Source organism: Pteropus medius, unplaced genomic scaffold (genome assembly GCF_902729225.1).
Source record: "Pteropus medius unplaced genomic scaffold, Ma_sr-lr_union100, whole genome shotgun sequence".
Taxonomy (NCBI): Eukaryota; Metazoa; Chordata; class Mammalia; order Chiroptera; family Pteropodidae; genus Pteropus; species Pteropus medius.
The window spans coordinates 2,811,729-2,827,518 of NW_024346062.1; the positions used below are offsets into that span (position 1 = coordinate 2,811,729).

Below are 15,790 nucleotides of genomic sequence, written 5' to 3' on the forward strand. Positions count from 1 at the left end.
ATAAACAGCTTGATGTAGTTTCAAAATATTCTTTAATAAGATTTTTTTTTTTTTTACAATCAGGTCAAGATGCTAAATGTTAATTTAATAAAGTTTTAAAAAGTGAAAAACAGTGGCTTTCTTCTTGCTTGAGATAGCTATGTTACAGCCACTTTTGATTTAATCAAGTAGTCTTGACTTTAGTCTCTCTTGGTCCTCAGTTGAACAGATAGATGAGTATTGATTGTCCAGTAAGTGACAGGTGCTACTCCAGCAGCAAACAGGGGAGACAAAGGTCTGGTTGGTTGGTTTATAGAGAGAGTGAAGAACATCTGTGGGAGAGATTTTCCTGTGGAAATGGGTGGGGAAGAAAAAGGTGAAAGAAGAAGGGAATTACTGAAGGAGTGGATGGGAGACAGAGATTTCCTGAGAAGGAATTAATTCACCTGGGAATGGAGAAGACAAGAGGGAAAAGGTAACCCCAAAATGTTGGACTCATGGGGGAGAAGAAAAGAACGTAGAGAGGTGAGAACTTAGATCAGACAGTGATCAGCCCAAGCCAGGGGTGACCCTTCCACCCCAAAACAGCTTGTGTGACCTACAGTGAAGAGGAGCAGGGAGCAAATTTCAGTACCAGCAGAGGGAGGGGGCCATTTTGCAGGATGGATGTTAGAAACTATAAGAAGTAAAGCACAGGGAAAGAAAGGGTAGACTGATTTGGCAGAGATTTTGCTCAAATAAATTCCATAGTTTCGAAGAGTTAAATCATAAGGGATAATCTGAGAAATGCCCAGAAGCTTTAAGAAGTGGCTCCCCAAGCAGAGTGGGTTGAAACATGCTCACAAACTGACAACTTATTCTCCCTGTTTGCAGCTTCCTCGAATTGCATTTTTTTTTTTGTTGTTGTTAATATATCCTCATTTTCACTTTAAGGAGTCCTTGACATTGGTTTTACATGTATTTAAAGTAAGCAAGATTCACCCAGGTCCTATACCTGCAGAAAGATGGTCCCACCACATGTAGTTCCCTAAAAGGGTCAGGAGAGAACCAGAGTTAAAAGCATAGACTCTAGAGTTAAAATATCTGGATTTGAATCCTGACTCAAAGTACACAGCCATTTACTCTAGTGTATGACTTTGGGCAAGTTACTTAATTTCTATGCACCCCAATTCTTCACATGTAAAATGGCTTAATAATAGCACCTAGATCATTGGGTTACTTTGGGAATTGATTGGGTTAATGTATGTGAAGCTCTTAGAAAAAATGCCTGGCTCCAAGTAGTGTTAATTTTAAAAAGCAAAACAAAATAAAACTTAAAAAATTCCCGCACCAATTACTTACATTAATGAAAACAATAGTGAATAATGCTGCATGCATATTAATTTGCCTTCAAAAACATTTTATAAATGCTTGCAATCATGTAAATGATTAGAAGCAGGCTCAGCCCACCCCTAGCTCTAAGTCTATCACTTTTGAACCATCTCATGGTTCACTTCAGGTCCTTGACTAGGATGTATTTGTTGACTGCACTTTGCTATAGCAATGTTAGGAACAGCATACATAAGTGCTCTTGATTTTTTACTCAAAGATGGTAATGACTTTTTATCTGTGTGTGGATGTAGCTGAATTTCTTTTAAGTAGGTCCATGGAAGAAAAAAACTCTCAGAACTCTCCCTTTCTTTGGATGCCTTTCTTCTAGCAGAGTTTATCTGGAACAAAAAACTGTCTTTCTGGCCAGATCTGGCCCCACACAGGCCAGTGATATAATTAAAGTTCATCCTTGGGGCATTTCCCACCTGGGCTTTAACCCTCAGTCAGAGCCCTGTCTCCACAACATACCCCATAACCACTCTCATCCTCAGCTTTGACCTAAGGAAAATCTATATTTGAACTTATTTTAAACAGGTAAATGTTAGAAGCCAAACTTACGACTACTCCCTAGGTCTGAAAAGCCTGCCTGTTTCTTGCTCTTCTCCCATGGAAGGCCTCCCCTACTCCCTCTTTCTCTCTCCATTTTGATAAAATATGCTACCAATTACAAAGGGATTTTTTTTTAGAGCATGTGACGGGAGAAGGTCACTGATAATGAAGCAGACACCAAATGAAATTTTTTTCATTATAGTTGGGGAAGGAAGAAAAGGTAGAAAAAACAAGAGCAATATGGTAGTGGAGAATTAAAGCATAAAACACATTAGAGAAAGAAGGGGAGTGATTGGGAGTAGATAAGAAAATTAGCTGCTTTTGTGGTGGTGTCATGAGAAGCAAGTTGAACAGGGTAGGATTTAGGAAACAAGGGTCCACTGGCAGATTTAGGAAGACAGCAGGGAGGGTTACTAAAATGCCTTAGTCATCGGCACACTGAGGTGATGGCATGCTCAGTCAAATTGGGGGTGCTGTAGAGATATTAGGTAAATAGAGGGTAGGGCTCAATTGTAGGGGCAGGCTTTGGTTACTTAAGCCAACTGGGCAGAGGTCAGCACCATGGATAGTCCCAAAGGATAATTAGATGCTGGAGAGCCACAAAAGGAACAGCAGGTGTTACAAGATAGACTGAAGTTTTTTGTTGTTGTTTGGCTTTGCCCCTGAAACAAAACCTTCTTGTTCTCTCTGTTTTCAAAACCAACAAGACATTTGTTGAGCCTCTACTGTGTGCCAGGCACATGTACTAGTGCTGGAGAAAGACAAAGGAATAAGATAAAGCTCTCTGCCCTCAAGAAGCTTACTACCCTCTAGATAAACTAGAAATTAAAAAAAAAAAAACAGTAATGATAGCTAATATTTATTGATCAATCACTATGTGCCAAACACATAATACTGCTATAGATAAATTAATTTTCTTAACGACCTTATGTAAGAGGTGTTATTATATTATAGATAAGGAAGCTGAAGCACACAGAATTTAAGAAACTTTTTTTTAAGTCACATAGCTTATAAGAAGTCAAGGCAGAATTTAAACCCAAATATTCTGACTCCGGTGTCCATACTATCAATCACTACATTATATTGTCTACATGTCATAATAATACCATGTAATGAATGCCACCTCTGGCAGAGATGTACATAAAGTACAGGAGGACACATAGGAGATGCACTCAAATCAAAATGGTTTGGGAAGAGGGGGAGAAATTCAGGGAAGTCATCTAGCTGAGGTGGCATGTTACTTAAGTTTTGAAGAACAAGGAACAATCATGGAGCATGTATAGCAGGAGACACAGTATGCTTAATCTTACAGTGCGAGGCCTGTTAGAGATCTGAGAAGCCAATCAACTGTCCCCCTCATTTCTCAGATTCTAAGAGGTGGATAATGGACTCAAGGAACTAAATAAGGACCAAGGTGTGAGGTTTGCCTAATTACTTCCAAAGTACAGGACTCCTTGGTGGAGGCTTGGAAAATATAGATACAAAAGAGAGAATGGGAGATAGGCCATATTGCCTTTTTTCTTGTACCTCGGTCAAAAAAGAATAGAAATTTCAATACAGTTTCTGGATATAAGGTCAAATATATTCAATAAGAAATGAACTTTTTACCAAAAAAATACTCCACAAAATATTAGCAAAATAAATCCCAAAATATGAGAATACATTATGACCAAGGGAGGTAATGAAGTAATGATGCTAAGTATCTTTTCATGTGCTGATTGGCCATTTGTATAAGTTCTTTGGAAAAATGTTTAAATCCTTTGCCCGTTTTTTAATTGAGTTGTCTTTTTATTGTTCAGTTGTAACAATACTGTTTATTGTTTTTTGTTTTTTATGTCTTCTAGACACTAGACCCTTATCAGATATATAATTTTGTATAATAAAGAATTGGGCTGGCCTTTGTCCCTAGGTCCTGGGAGGTAACCTCCAGCCCCTTGGAATTTCCCAAGGATAGCAGTGTCTTTGTTATTCATGGTGGGCCCCTCAGACTTGATAGTTTGTGCTAATGAGATGATCATGATGGGGCCCCTTAAATTAAAATAAGCTGAATCACTTTGATAGGAACCATTGGATCAGATATGACTATTATTAGCTTGGTGGGATTATATCCCCTTTCCAGTTACACATCCAAGTTTAGAGACATTATAAATTACATTTAAATAATAATGATTTGCAGTTGGTAAATATGGAAAGTTTACCATAGTCCTTCAAAGTAATGTTAAACAAAGAGGCCACAAGACTAAGGTAGATCTAATACCTTAGCAGCCTGTGTAAGCAAACTAAAACCTAAGCCCGGAAATGCCTCAAGATTAAGAAATCAAAACCCAAGGACAACCAGTCACAAACAGCCAACTAGGCTTTCCCAAATAAGGCAGATGCTTAAGCTATAGCCAGTCAGATGATTACCTTGTGTTACTTCCTTCTCTTCTCTATAAAAGTCTTTCCCTTAGCTTCTGTCTGTGGAGTACTCCTAGCCACTTCCAGTTTGGCACTGCGGGTTAAAATGGGGTTTTTGCTCAAAATTTTAATATGCCTCAGCTTATCTTTTAACACTTGCCCTTTATATTTCAAAGACAGTTTTAGTCACCTCAGCCTTCTCGATCCAGGCACAATAACTCAAATTCTAAAGGTTTTTTTCCATTTCTTTAATAATTCTGCTGTATTTTTTATAATGTTTAGGTCATCATATCTTGTTAAATTATAAAGATGGGCCCTAAATTCATGTTATGTATCAATTCCTTAGTATGGTATGTTATCAGAGGTTAAAATATGCTTTTTTTTCAGATAAGTAATATGTTGGCTGGAATATAGGTGCACTCAGCATAAGTAGAAAGCATGTATACTTGACTTTTGCTTCTTAGACTTAATATTCAACAGCAATCAGCTATCTATAAAAATAAAACCTTTGTTTACATAGAGAGCCGGATGACTGCACTGGGTTCAGAAGGACTGCATTTTCCACCTTGCACTGACATTTAGAGTCATCCTCCTTGCCCCGAAGTGTCCCGTTTCTTTTGGTTACCTGATCGACATAAAGATATCATTCTGAACATTCAGTCTTCTGGGTATAAAGGGAGAAACTGTTGGTTCAGGTGCATATAGCAGTTTAGACCATAGATTGCAATAGATTTGTGTGAATTTGCCAATACTTTGACTTTAATCCTTCCTTCTTCTCAAAGATCAGTGAAACTAAAATAAAAATAAAGCAACATATTCACCAAAAGAAAAGCATGGCATTCAGGGTTAACATTCCTGAGAGATCACTACAGATCTATGACAATGCAGAAGAATTTAAATTTGTTAAGGAACACTTTATTGACAGAACCAGAGGCTGCTGCCACTCTCCTGTTTTCAGAGGGCTCAGAAGATGACAGACATTCAGATTGTGCATGCCTACAGAAAGCTGCCAGCCTTCTTTTAAAATAAGATGAGGGTTCTGTTGGGAGAAACTGACAAGGAGAAGCTCCCGTGATATAACATCAGTCCGGGCTTCGAGACACCACAGAAGCCATCAAGGGCACCTACGTTGACACAAAAAGCCCCCTAACTGGTGATGTCTATCAGAGGACAGATCCTGTCAGGCATGGTAACTAAGATGAAGATGCAAGAGGGCCGTTGTCATCCACTGAGACTACCTCCACTGCATTCAAAAGTACAAACGCTTCAAAAAGCTCCACAAGAACATGTTCATGCACCTGTCCCCTTGATTCTTGACATCCAGATCGGCAACGTCATAAAGGTGGGCGAGTGCCCGTCCCTGAACAGACTGTATGCTTTTCAGTGGTCACCAAGGCCACCAGCACCAAGAAGCAATTACAGAAGTTCTGAACTTGGATGCTTGCCCACTCCCACAAATGAAGTTATTTTCTCATTAAAAAAAAGAACCTTTTATTATTAATCAGTCATTCCTAAGTAGAAAAGAATTACTAGCAAATTTTCTTCCACTCATTATATTTGTGGTACAATTTTTGTTATGAGCATCTATTTCTCTGGTGATTTTTTAAAAATTGTGGCAAAATATATTCACCTACTCTTTTTTTTGTCTACTCTTATAATTAGAAACATTAGGCTCTTTCCATTTCAGAATTGAAACCCATATCAATGGAAGAATCTTTGCTGTGATTTGCATTACAACAAATTCATGAGGGGCATAATGGAGTAAACATACACATACTAGTGATGATATGATTAAATTACTGAAGTGTTTAAAAAATGGATTGTCCTCTTTGACTCCCCACTTGTGTTATCCTGAGCTAGTATCTCAGCCTCTATGGGTGTCAGCTCCCTAGTCTGTAAAGTGGAACAATCCTTACTTTGTTATGAGATTTAAAGCATTTGGTAGGGTGTCTGACTTATAGAAAATACTAAAAAAATGGAGCTCTTTCATTCTGACTGGGAAAGACCAAAAGTTTTATTTACTTATATAGCCTAATAGAATTGCATCCAACATTTTGGATTCTGGACACTATTTCTTTCTATACTTAATGTTTCCTAATGGTCACAGCATTCAGGTTTCCTAGACAGTATTTTTTTTTTTCACGAGGTTCTTGGCAACTGTATTGTAAAGAAAGGAGTTGATGTAATTTTGATGACATTGCAGCTGTTTATTCAACAAAGATTTAGTGACATATCTAGGTTGTGCATTAGTCCAGTTCATATGGAGGGAACACCGAGTTCCCAAATGGCAGCTTATCTGTCACAGGGCTGCCAGGTGCCGGGTTTTTCCCACTCCTGACTGAGGCTGCAAGGTCTGAGCATCACTGGACCGGAGCTGGAGCAGGCCTGGGCAGGATACTTGGGCCACCCTGCTAAAAAGCAAATAAGGTGAGAAGGCTACTGACTTTCTTGGAAAGAGCCAATGAACAGCACATGTGACAGGAAGATGAATAACAGGAAAGGGTCAGCCCACACACGTTAATTGTGTGTAAGGTGTTGGCGCTTGCTGCTTTGGGAACTACAAAAGAAAAATAAAGAGAATTTCCTACCCTTTAAGAAATTTAGTCAAGATGGGCATCAAGGATCAGGTACATGAATTAAATAGAAGCCAGAGTTAAATATCAACACTAAAGATCCCAGTAGTCAGCCTGTGAATACAGCTGATTTAATAGAGACACTGCTAAGGTAATCCAGAGGAAAGAGAGAAATATGGGCTGGGGGGATCTGCGAAAACTTCACGGAAGGGATGGAACTGGACAGATGAGAGAATTTAAAGCCAGAGGAGAGTGATGGCGTGAGAGCAGGACGGTCAGGGTGTGTTTTGCTCAGAAGCTTTGTGAGAGGAAGCAGAGGAGTATAAACTAGAGAGTGCATTAGGAACACTTGGCTTGTTTGTGTAAGTCATGGGACCTCAATTTCCTCATCTTCCTGAGAGGATGGAGCATATATTCTTCATACTCCTTGCGATTCTGACCTTCTGTGATCCTGAGCACTGACCTGATGATAACAGCTTGCTCACCAAAAAGGAGATCTATTGGTTCATGTAACAGAGAAGGATGAGAATGGATCTAGGGAGGCTTTGTCAGGACTTTTCTGCCTCCTCCGGTCCCTTCACCTTGAAAAGCAGGTGTGATGCAGTGGCTAAGTGACCCTCCCAGACTGCCAGGGTGCACTCTTAGCTCTTCCCATTAGTAGCTGTACCTCAGTTTTATCCTCTGACAAATGAGGATTACAATAACAATGCCTATCTCCCAGGGTTCTTGTGTGGAAGTGCTAAGAACAGTGTCTGGAGCATAGTGAGGACATAATACATGTTAGCCTTTAGTCTTGTCTCTATTTGGTTGACTCCCTCAGGCTCCAACTACATACAGGCCTTTGCTGTACAGAGGAGAAAGTGGCTGCTGGTCCCACACTCCACCGTTGTGACTCTGCCTTATAGCTAAGAGATGGGGACACTATTGGCTGCTTCAGAATCATGATAGGAGCTGGCCCATAGTCTGAGGTGGGTCAAAATAGAGTGCCTGGTAGACAAGGAATGGTTCACTAAATGCACATCTGATCTTACAACCAAGTCCATGGAGAAGTAAAGCACATGTTACAGTTAACGTTTTGGGGTGAAGAAATCCAAGTTTATAAACGAAAAACTTAAGAGTTTCATGGGAAAGTGACAGAGCCAGGAATTCACCCAAACCTGTCACTCCACATCCCTTTTCATTCTATTTCACTGTTATAACCAAATATCAAAATGCTTTGTTACCACGAAATAAAGCATGCCTTCTGTTTCCCTTGGGAATATTTTCACTATGAATGGAGGGTGGTTTATAGTTAACACAGCAAACACTTATTGAGCACTTACTGCATGCGAAGTGCCAGGCATTGTCGGGGAGATCAAAGCACGAAGACAAGAGAAGCATGGCTTCTGTACATTCAAGGTTCTCAAATACAGTGGAGAAGACAACACATCCAAATTTACTTGGATACAGTGTAGCATGTGAAAAGAGCAGATCAGTGGATTTTTTTTTTTTTTTGAGAGTAGAAGACAACTTGGATTGTCGATTATTTTTCTAAGGATATTTTTTAAAAACCTATTTACAATCACTACCATTTGGTATAAAAATGGCAATTTTAATTCCTAATATAGAAAAGGCAAAAGTTTCAGTATATTGAAAATTTACTGCATTGTCCTTATTTCTCTCATAGAAGACCAGTGAAACTTTTCATAAACCAATGCTTTGAGAACCATGTCTAAATGACTCTCTAAATGTCATTCCTACAAGATGACATATGGGCACACTTTGATATTTTTAAAATAAAAGGCTGCTAAAAATACAGAGGAAAGCTATTGTATTATTCAATTACCTAAGTAGGGGCCCCAGTCAATGCTTTAATGGAAATATTCCAGTGGTCTAGGCCTGAGTAGGCAAGGCTTTTCAGGATGAGCTTAAAGTGGTGCCACCAATGGAACTGGACATGGCCCAGGAGAGGTCCAGCTGCTTCCTGTGAGGACAGGCCAAAGTTAACCAGGGAAGTGCCTTTGATAAAGGAATTTGAAAAACAGGAATTTTTTCTTTTTCTTGATCATTGCAACAATTTAGAACGGTAAATGCTCAAGAGATAATGTTATTATGTCATACAGTAAAATTAGTAATAAAGTTCCAAGAGGGTCTCAATAACTGGAAATCCAAAATTCTCCATAGTCTCAACATCTGTTGAACCGTGCTAATTCTAATCAGCATAATTCCCTTCCCAAACATGCTGAAGTTATGTTGGTGGTATAGTGGGGAGCATGGCTGCCTTCTAAACACACTGAAGTCCACTCCGTGAGACCCTGCATTAGTATAGTTTCTTCCACATCTTGATTTCTAAGCTCTTTCAGTATTAATTTTTATTCTTAAAAAAAGCATATTCCTTGCTATTAAGACAACTGAATATATTTTAAAAGTTCCCATGATCTTTTGAGTTTATTCCTTTTAAGTTTATTTCAGTAATCTGAAAAACTACAGTAACAATACAGGAAATAAAACCAAGAGATCATGAGCTTAAATTCAACTCTTCAATTGTAAAAAAAAAAGCACCATCAAAATCGAGGGTGGAGGTTATTATCAGAGTTGGAGCAATTTCTCAGTTTTCCTCAGATGTTGTTAAAAAATAAGGTTTATACTATCCCCAGGACATCTTTCTTCCATAAAGGAAATTAATAATTCAGATTCCTTGTTCTTTTCTACAATTACAATTCTTACCAATTTGTATTTGAGATTAAAATGGCACAAACATAGATGCACTCTATGAGTGAAAACCTGCTACAGTTACCAACAGGAGTTAATCTTGTTATAAATAATAATCACAGCAATAGATATCAGCTACTACACCGCCATAAGAGTCACATAAATAAACTCATTGACAGTTAACTTCACACAACTCATGCAAATAAAAGCAAATAAAAGTAAATGAAATGTATATGCAACACAGTGTAAAAATTCTCAAGCTTGAGTCTTCTTAAGTTATTTCTCTTACCAGCCAGGGCATATGGATTTCTGAGGTTTCCTTTCTAATCTCTCTGGTTCACATTGCCTCATTAATAGAAACATCACAATTTATGGACTGGGTCAAGACCTAGAGATTGCTGCTACATAGAGACCACAATTTTATAAAAAAAAAACGTGCATTCCAGACCTAATTTTCACATTTGATTTCAGCACTAAAGGAGAGAACTATAATTTGAACAAAACAGAAAATGAAACATACTCTTATGCCAACTGCCAGGCAATTTTCCTGGCTCCAAAAGATAGCCTGGGGCAATGCCACATGATTCTTTCCAGGAAATTAAACTTGTCCCAGCATAGGAAATCTCAATCACTCTATCAAACAGAATATGCTTTATTGTCCATTATTATAAACTTGTGAACAGTAAAAGAATGAGGGTGGCAATGGCTAAAGATTGATCGAAGGAAAGGGGCTATTAAATAACTGAGACTTCTGCTTATTTCTTGGTATTTTGGCTAAGACCAGAGAATGTGGTCTTAGAATAAGAGGGTAGAATTGTTATGTGGGTAGAATAATAATAGCTAACTAATGAAGACATATTATGTTCCAAGTACTGTGCTAAACATTTAAATACATTAATCCTTGCAACAGCACTGTGAGGTCAGTGTCATTATTATTATCATCATCACCATTCCTACTTACAGATGTGAAAATCAATGGACACATTTTCAATGGATTTTGAGGCGCCAACTCATGGAGCTGCCCAGAGTCTTACTTTGATGAATTACAGAGCCAGGATTTGAATCCTGATTTCTTTGACTTCAGAGTTGGAGATTGATGTCATCCCTAACGTTATCATGACCAGCCCCAGCCTTTATATAAAACAACGCTGCCTCAGCTGTGCTATCTCTGGAGGGTTAGGAGGCTCCATTGGGCTTTACTTTGCTGAAATGACATTTGTCGGGGAGCATCTCTATCTTGCTTTTTGCTCCCCAGATCCTCACTGAGGAATCTCACCCAGGCTTACCTTCTTCGGTTCAAATTACATGGCTTTTGTCTCTGCTGACAACAGAATTATGTCCATCAATCATTTTAAAAAATGGTTTCAGCGGTGACATTTCTCCTCTGCTGAAAGAGCCTTCTAATTTTCATGCTGCTATGGACAGGCCACAGTTAAACTTGGTAAAAATTAAAACCTAAAGTCAGCCAAACTCTACAAATTTTAATATTATTTTGACAATTGAATTCCTACATAAATTCTGAAAGGTGACAGGCAGGGTCAGATTTATAATACTGCTCAGTGTGGGGCCTGGAGCCCACAGGAGAGGTGCAAACAGGGCTCCTTCAAGCCACCTCTCCTGGCCCTGGAACTCTGGGCTGGAACCCTGGAACTTCGAGCCTTCTACTAGCAAAGCTCCTTCTCCCATGTCCAAAGTCAGGCTCTTCATTTTTATGTTCAGAGACCTGCAGTTCATGGGGAACCTTTAAAAGTGCTCTTTTCAAAACAAGAATGAAAAGATATCATTAATTATACGTAACATGCATGGTGCACTTAGTCTGCCAGGCTAGGCGTAAGTTATCATTAACTACCCTTTCAAGGAAGTTCTATGATCACGAGCAGTTGAGCAACTCCCTGAGTCACAGCCAGCAAGTGGCAGAGTTCAGATTTGAATGTTGAACTTTGAACCTCAAATGGGAGCTTTTTGCTGGAATCCATGTTTCTACAAGTTACCAAACACTGTCTGCCTGGGCCACACCCTGTGCAACACTTTGCAGGAAAAATAGATCAATCAGTTATGATTACTTTTCAAAAATTCCACAATCCGGTTATTAAAATAAATATAAGTATACAAAGGTTATTGATGCAAAAAAAATTAAGTCATATTTTAAGAGAGGTTGCTTGGAGTACAACATTGGTCGTCAAGTAGACTTTACTAATCTTAATTGCAGTAGGAGTTCCGAGGAGGCCGAGGGGTTCTTAGAGACAGGGTTAGTGGCCTCAGGGCACAGGTAAGGTACAGTCAGCCCTGCAGAGAAGATTGGGTTCCTCAGAGTTCCCAGAAGGGGTCTCCAGGTGAAAGCAGGGGCAACCCTAGGGTTAGGACAGGCAAGTATAGACCAGGACTCAGGCTGAGGTAGACTGACAAGACTCGCGGGACAGGTTGAGGGGCTTAGGTATTCTTCAGTCTGCAAGGGACCACTGAAGGTTCTGAGCAGGAGACGGATACAAACAAAATGATTCTCTTGCTCAGTTGCTTAGGATGACAACAGGAGAATGTGTTTTATCATTATGTAGCTGCCTGACCTATATTAGTAAGTAAAATTTTAAGGGAAATACAGCATACATACAGAAAAGTGCAAACCTCATAAGCAGGTAGCTCTATGAATTTTTATGAAGTGAAAAAACTGTAACCAGTGACTACATCATGATTTAGAAAATTACCAGCACCCTAGATGGCTCTCATACACCCTTCCAGTTAGTAATATCCAGAGGTTACAACTATTCTATCACCACACGTTAGTTTTGCCTGCTTTTTAGTTTTGTACAAGTGGAATCATATACTACACATTCTTTGGTGTTGGGCTGTTTTTCTCAACATAATGAGATTTGTGAGATTTATCCAGACTTTTTCCTGTAGTATAATTCATTCGTTTCATTATTGTGTATTATTCCATTGTATGGATGTACCACCATTGATATATCTGTTCTAATGTTGATGGGCATTTGGGTTGTTTTCAGCTTGGGGCAATCATGAATAAGGCTGGTGTGAACACTGTGTGCAGCATATTTTGCAGACCCTTCCACATCAAGAAGAGTCCCAGGTTATAAATTCTGCCTTCTCAAAATGGAAATCAGAGCTCAACTGCCCTACTTTCAGCATCATTGGCATGTGACCGAGGCTCTGCCTATTAGACGTACCCACCCATGACTTCAATTTGAGGAGGAAAGTCCTGAGGAAGCAGTTGGTAAGAGTGGTGGGGAATGGTGGCCAAGAGACTCTGAGCTTCCAGAGGCAGCGCGGCAGTGATAGTGCCCTGTGAATGACTCTGGCAATGCCAATGTCAGGTGTGGCATCATGTCTCTGGGCAGTTTTGGGAGGTCCTCACCTCTTGTTCCTGGACTCATGCCCCAGAATTCAAAGTATGATTCTCTCACCAGGATTCTTTTAGCCCCTTTAATAAATTTTTATTCTGCTTAAAAGAACTGGGGTGGGTTCTGTTATTCCTGAAGAGAAGGAACAGTTAAGGCAAGACTAGATAAGCCTCATTTGACCAGTATGGGAGATGTAATGTCCCTTTTAGAAATGTGGACAAGTCCCATATAATGCTTAAAAGCATGAATTCTAGAGCTAGACTTCCTGGGTTCAAATGCTTTCTCTATGACTTATGAGCTGTATGGCCTTGGGCAAGTTACTCGACCTTAGTTTCTGTGCCTTAGTTTTTTCATTATAAAGTAGTGATAATAATAAAATTCAGGTCAAGCAGTTGTGAAGATTAAATGAGTTAATTTATGAAACAACATGGCCCAACAACTGGCACACACTAAGTGCTATGTGTGCTTGCTGCTGTCACTATTATTGCCTGTGACAGGCCCCTGGCCTTTTTTAGATGAAAACTTAGTCAGCAAAAAAATGCCAACCAGGACTAAGTGACTCATTTGAGCAGTGTTATTTGCACAGCAGGAATCTCCTGTGTATTTAGTTCAAAAGAATGGAGGAAGGGAACTGTAGTGGTCAAAGTGGCTGGACAGAGATGTCTTGACCAAGGCATGCAAGCCTCACCTCCAGGGTGCTGAAGGCTCCCTCTGGTCCTTACTCTTCCCTTTATTTCTTCTCTCCACAAACACTAGTATCTGTTTTCATGCTATGAATCAAGTGTGTGTGAGTGTGTGTATTGGGGGGTGGGTGGGGGGAGGGGGGTTGGGCTCCAGGCCCAGGGTCTTACATTACAATCTGGGGTCCATACTTTTCCAATGAAGCCTGATTCTTTTTCTTTTTTAATTTAGTTTTTTAAATTAAGTTTATTGGGGTAACATTGGATAATTAATTATATAATTTCAAGTGTACATTATAATTTGACATCTACATATTCTATTGTGTGATTATCACCCAAAGTCTAGTTTCCTTCAGCTACCATATATTTGATCTCCTTTACCCACTTCACCCTCACCCTACCCCCCGCCCCATATTTGGCCTTCTTTACCTCATCTACCTCTCTCCTCCTCCCCTATCCCCTATCCTCTGGTAACCACTAGCCTATTGTCCATGTCCCTGAGTCTCTGTTTATCCTGTTCGTTTGTTGCTTTTAGGTTTATATCCGACATATAAGTGATACCATGTGATTTTCTACTTTTTCAGTCTGGCTTATTTCGCTTAGCATGATTATCTCGAGGTCCCTCCATGGTGTCGCAAATGGCAGTATTTCATCTCTTCTTATGGCTGAGTGATATTCTATTGTATATATGTGCCACAGCTTCTTTAGTCAGTCATCTATCGTAGGACACTTTGGTTGCTTCCATGTCCTGTCCACTGTGAATAATGCTGCCGTGAACATCGGTGTGCAAATATCTTTTTGGATATGGGTTTTCAAGTCTTTGGGGTAAATACCCAGTAGTGGGATTGCTGGATCATATGGTAGATCAATTCTTAGTTTTTTGAGGAACCTCCATACTATTCTCCATAGTGGCTGTACCAATTTGCAGTCCCATTAGCAGTGTATGAGGGTTCCTTTTCCTCTGCATCCTCTCCAACATTTGTTATTACTTGTTCTGTTGATTATAGCTATTCTAACAAGTGTGAGATGGTATCTCATTGTGGTTTTGATTTGCAGATGCCTGATTCTTTTTTGGTAATTTTTAAATACACAGAGAGGCGACCTCCTTTATGGGATACAGAGGTTGGCTCAGTAGATTTTCACCTCTGAGGCAGGATGCCCCCTCATTTTGTATGGCAGGTGGGGCATGCAGCCAGAGAAAATATCAGAGACCCCTTCCTGAGAGCCAGGGCACTGCATTGCAGAGATTGGGACCGTCAAGGCAAGTCTTATGTGGCAAATCTGAGCAAGGGTCCAGGCCTGGGATTTGGGGCAAGAGTGTGTGCTTCCTTCTCTGAGCTCCTCCCTTGGAAGTGGTCCAGCTGCTCTTAGATTCAGAGTAGCTATTGAATGATGATTATGACCCTCTTATGTGATTAAGACTGTACATTGTCTGGCTTCTTTTCCCTACTAGGAAACTCCAGTTTCTTAGCCTAAGTGCCCTGATTTCCACTTCAGTAAATATGGTCAGCATAGGTATGAGTTATCAGTCTGAGAGCAGAAAGAGAAGGTGGCCCTGTGAGCTTAATCTGGGTTGTGAGGTGCACCAAATTCTGTGGAATGAAAAGGGTAGAGCACATGTTTGGAGAAGCCCAAGGGTGGTCCCCACTGCCAGCCACATCAGTAGGTCTTATCTCTGTAAGTCCAGATGCTCCTTCAAATCTACTAAGCCACACATTCTCAAGGCCATGAGAACAGTTGTACTGGGTCCAGGGGTGTCAAAGATGAATGCAGCTGAGGCTTTGTTCTGGGGGAACTTATACTCTGAGGAAAGGGTTGGACAAGCACACAAAGAACTATAACATGAAGTAGAAAACTGAAAGAGAAGTACCCATAAATGCCTGGGTTACTGATTGGTGAATCTCTTATTTATGTATAAGAATCATGTAGTTTTCTCCAACATTGCCCTTCACTGTAACCTGATTTTGTGCTTAACTCTGGAGGTACTAATCTTTTCTTAGTGTATCACTCTAACCTTGTTATACTGCATAGGACAGAAAACCCAACTGAGAATGCAGACTTGTTTGATCCACAAGTTCAACAATGTCATCCACTCCTCCCCCACCCCACCCCCTTCCTTTTTTAAACATGCCTTTCCATTTCATTCAGTCTTCTAAAGCATCGACCTCACCCAAGCCTGGCTCTCCTTATGGTTACA

The 15,790-nt window shown here is 39.9% G+C and overlaps 1 pseudogene; it reads left to right on the plus strand.

The window, feature by feature from the left end:
- Positions 1-5,266: 5,266 nt before the first annotated feature.
- Positions 5,267-5,727, plus strand: LOC120612601 (40S ribosomal protein S11-like; annotated as a pseudogene).
- Positions 5,728-15,790: the final 10,063 nt, after the last annotated feature.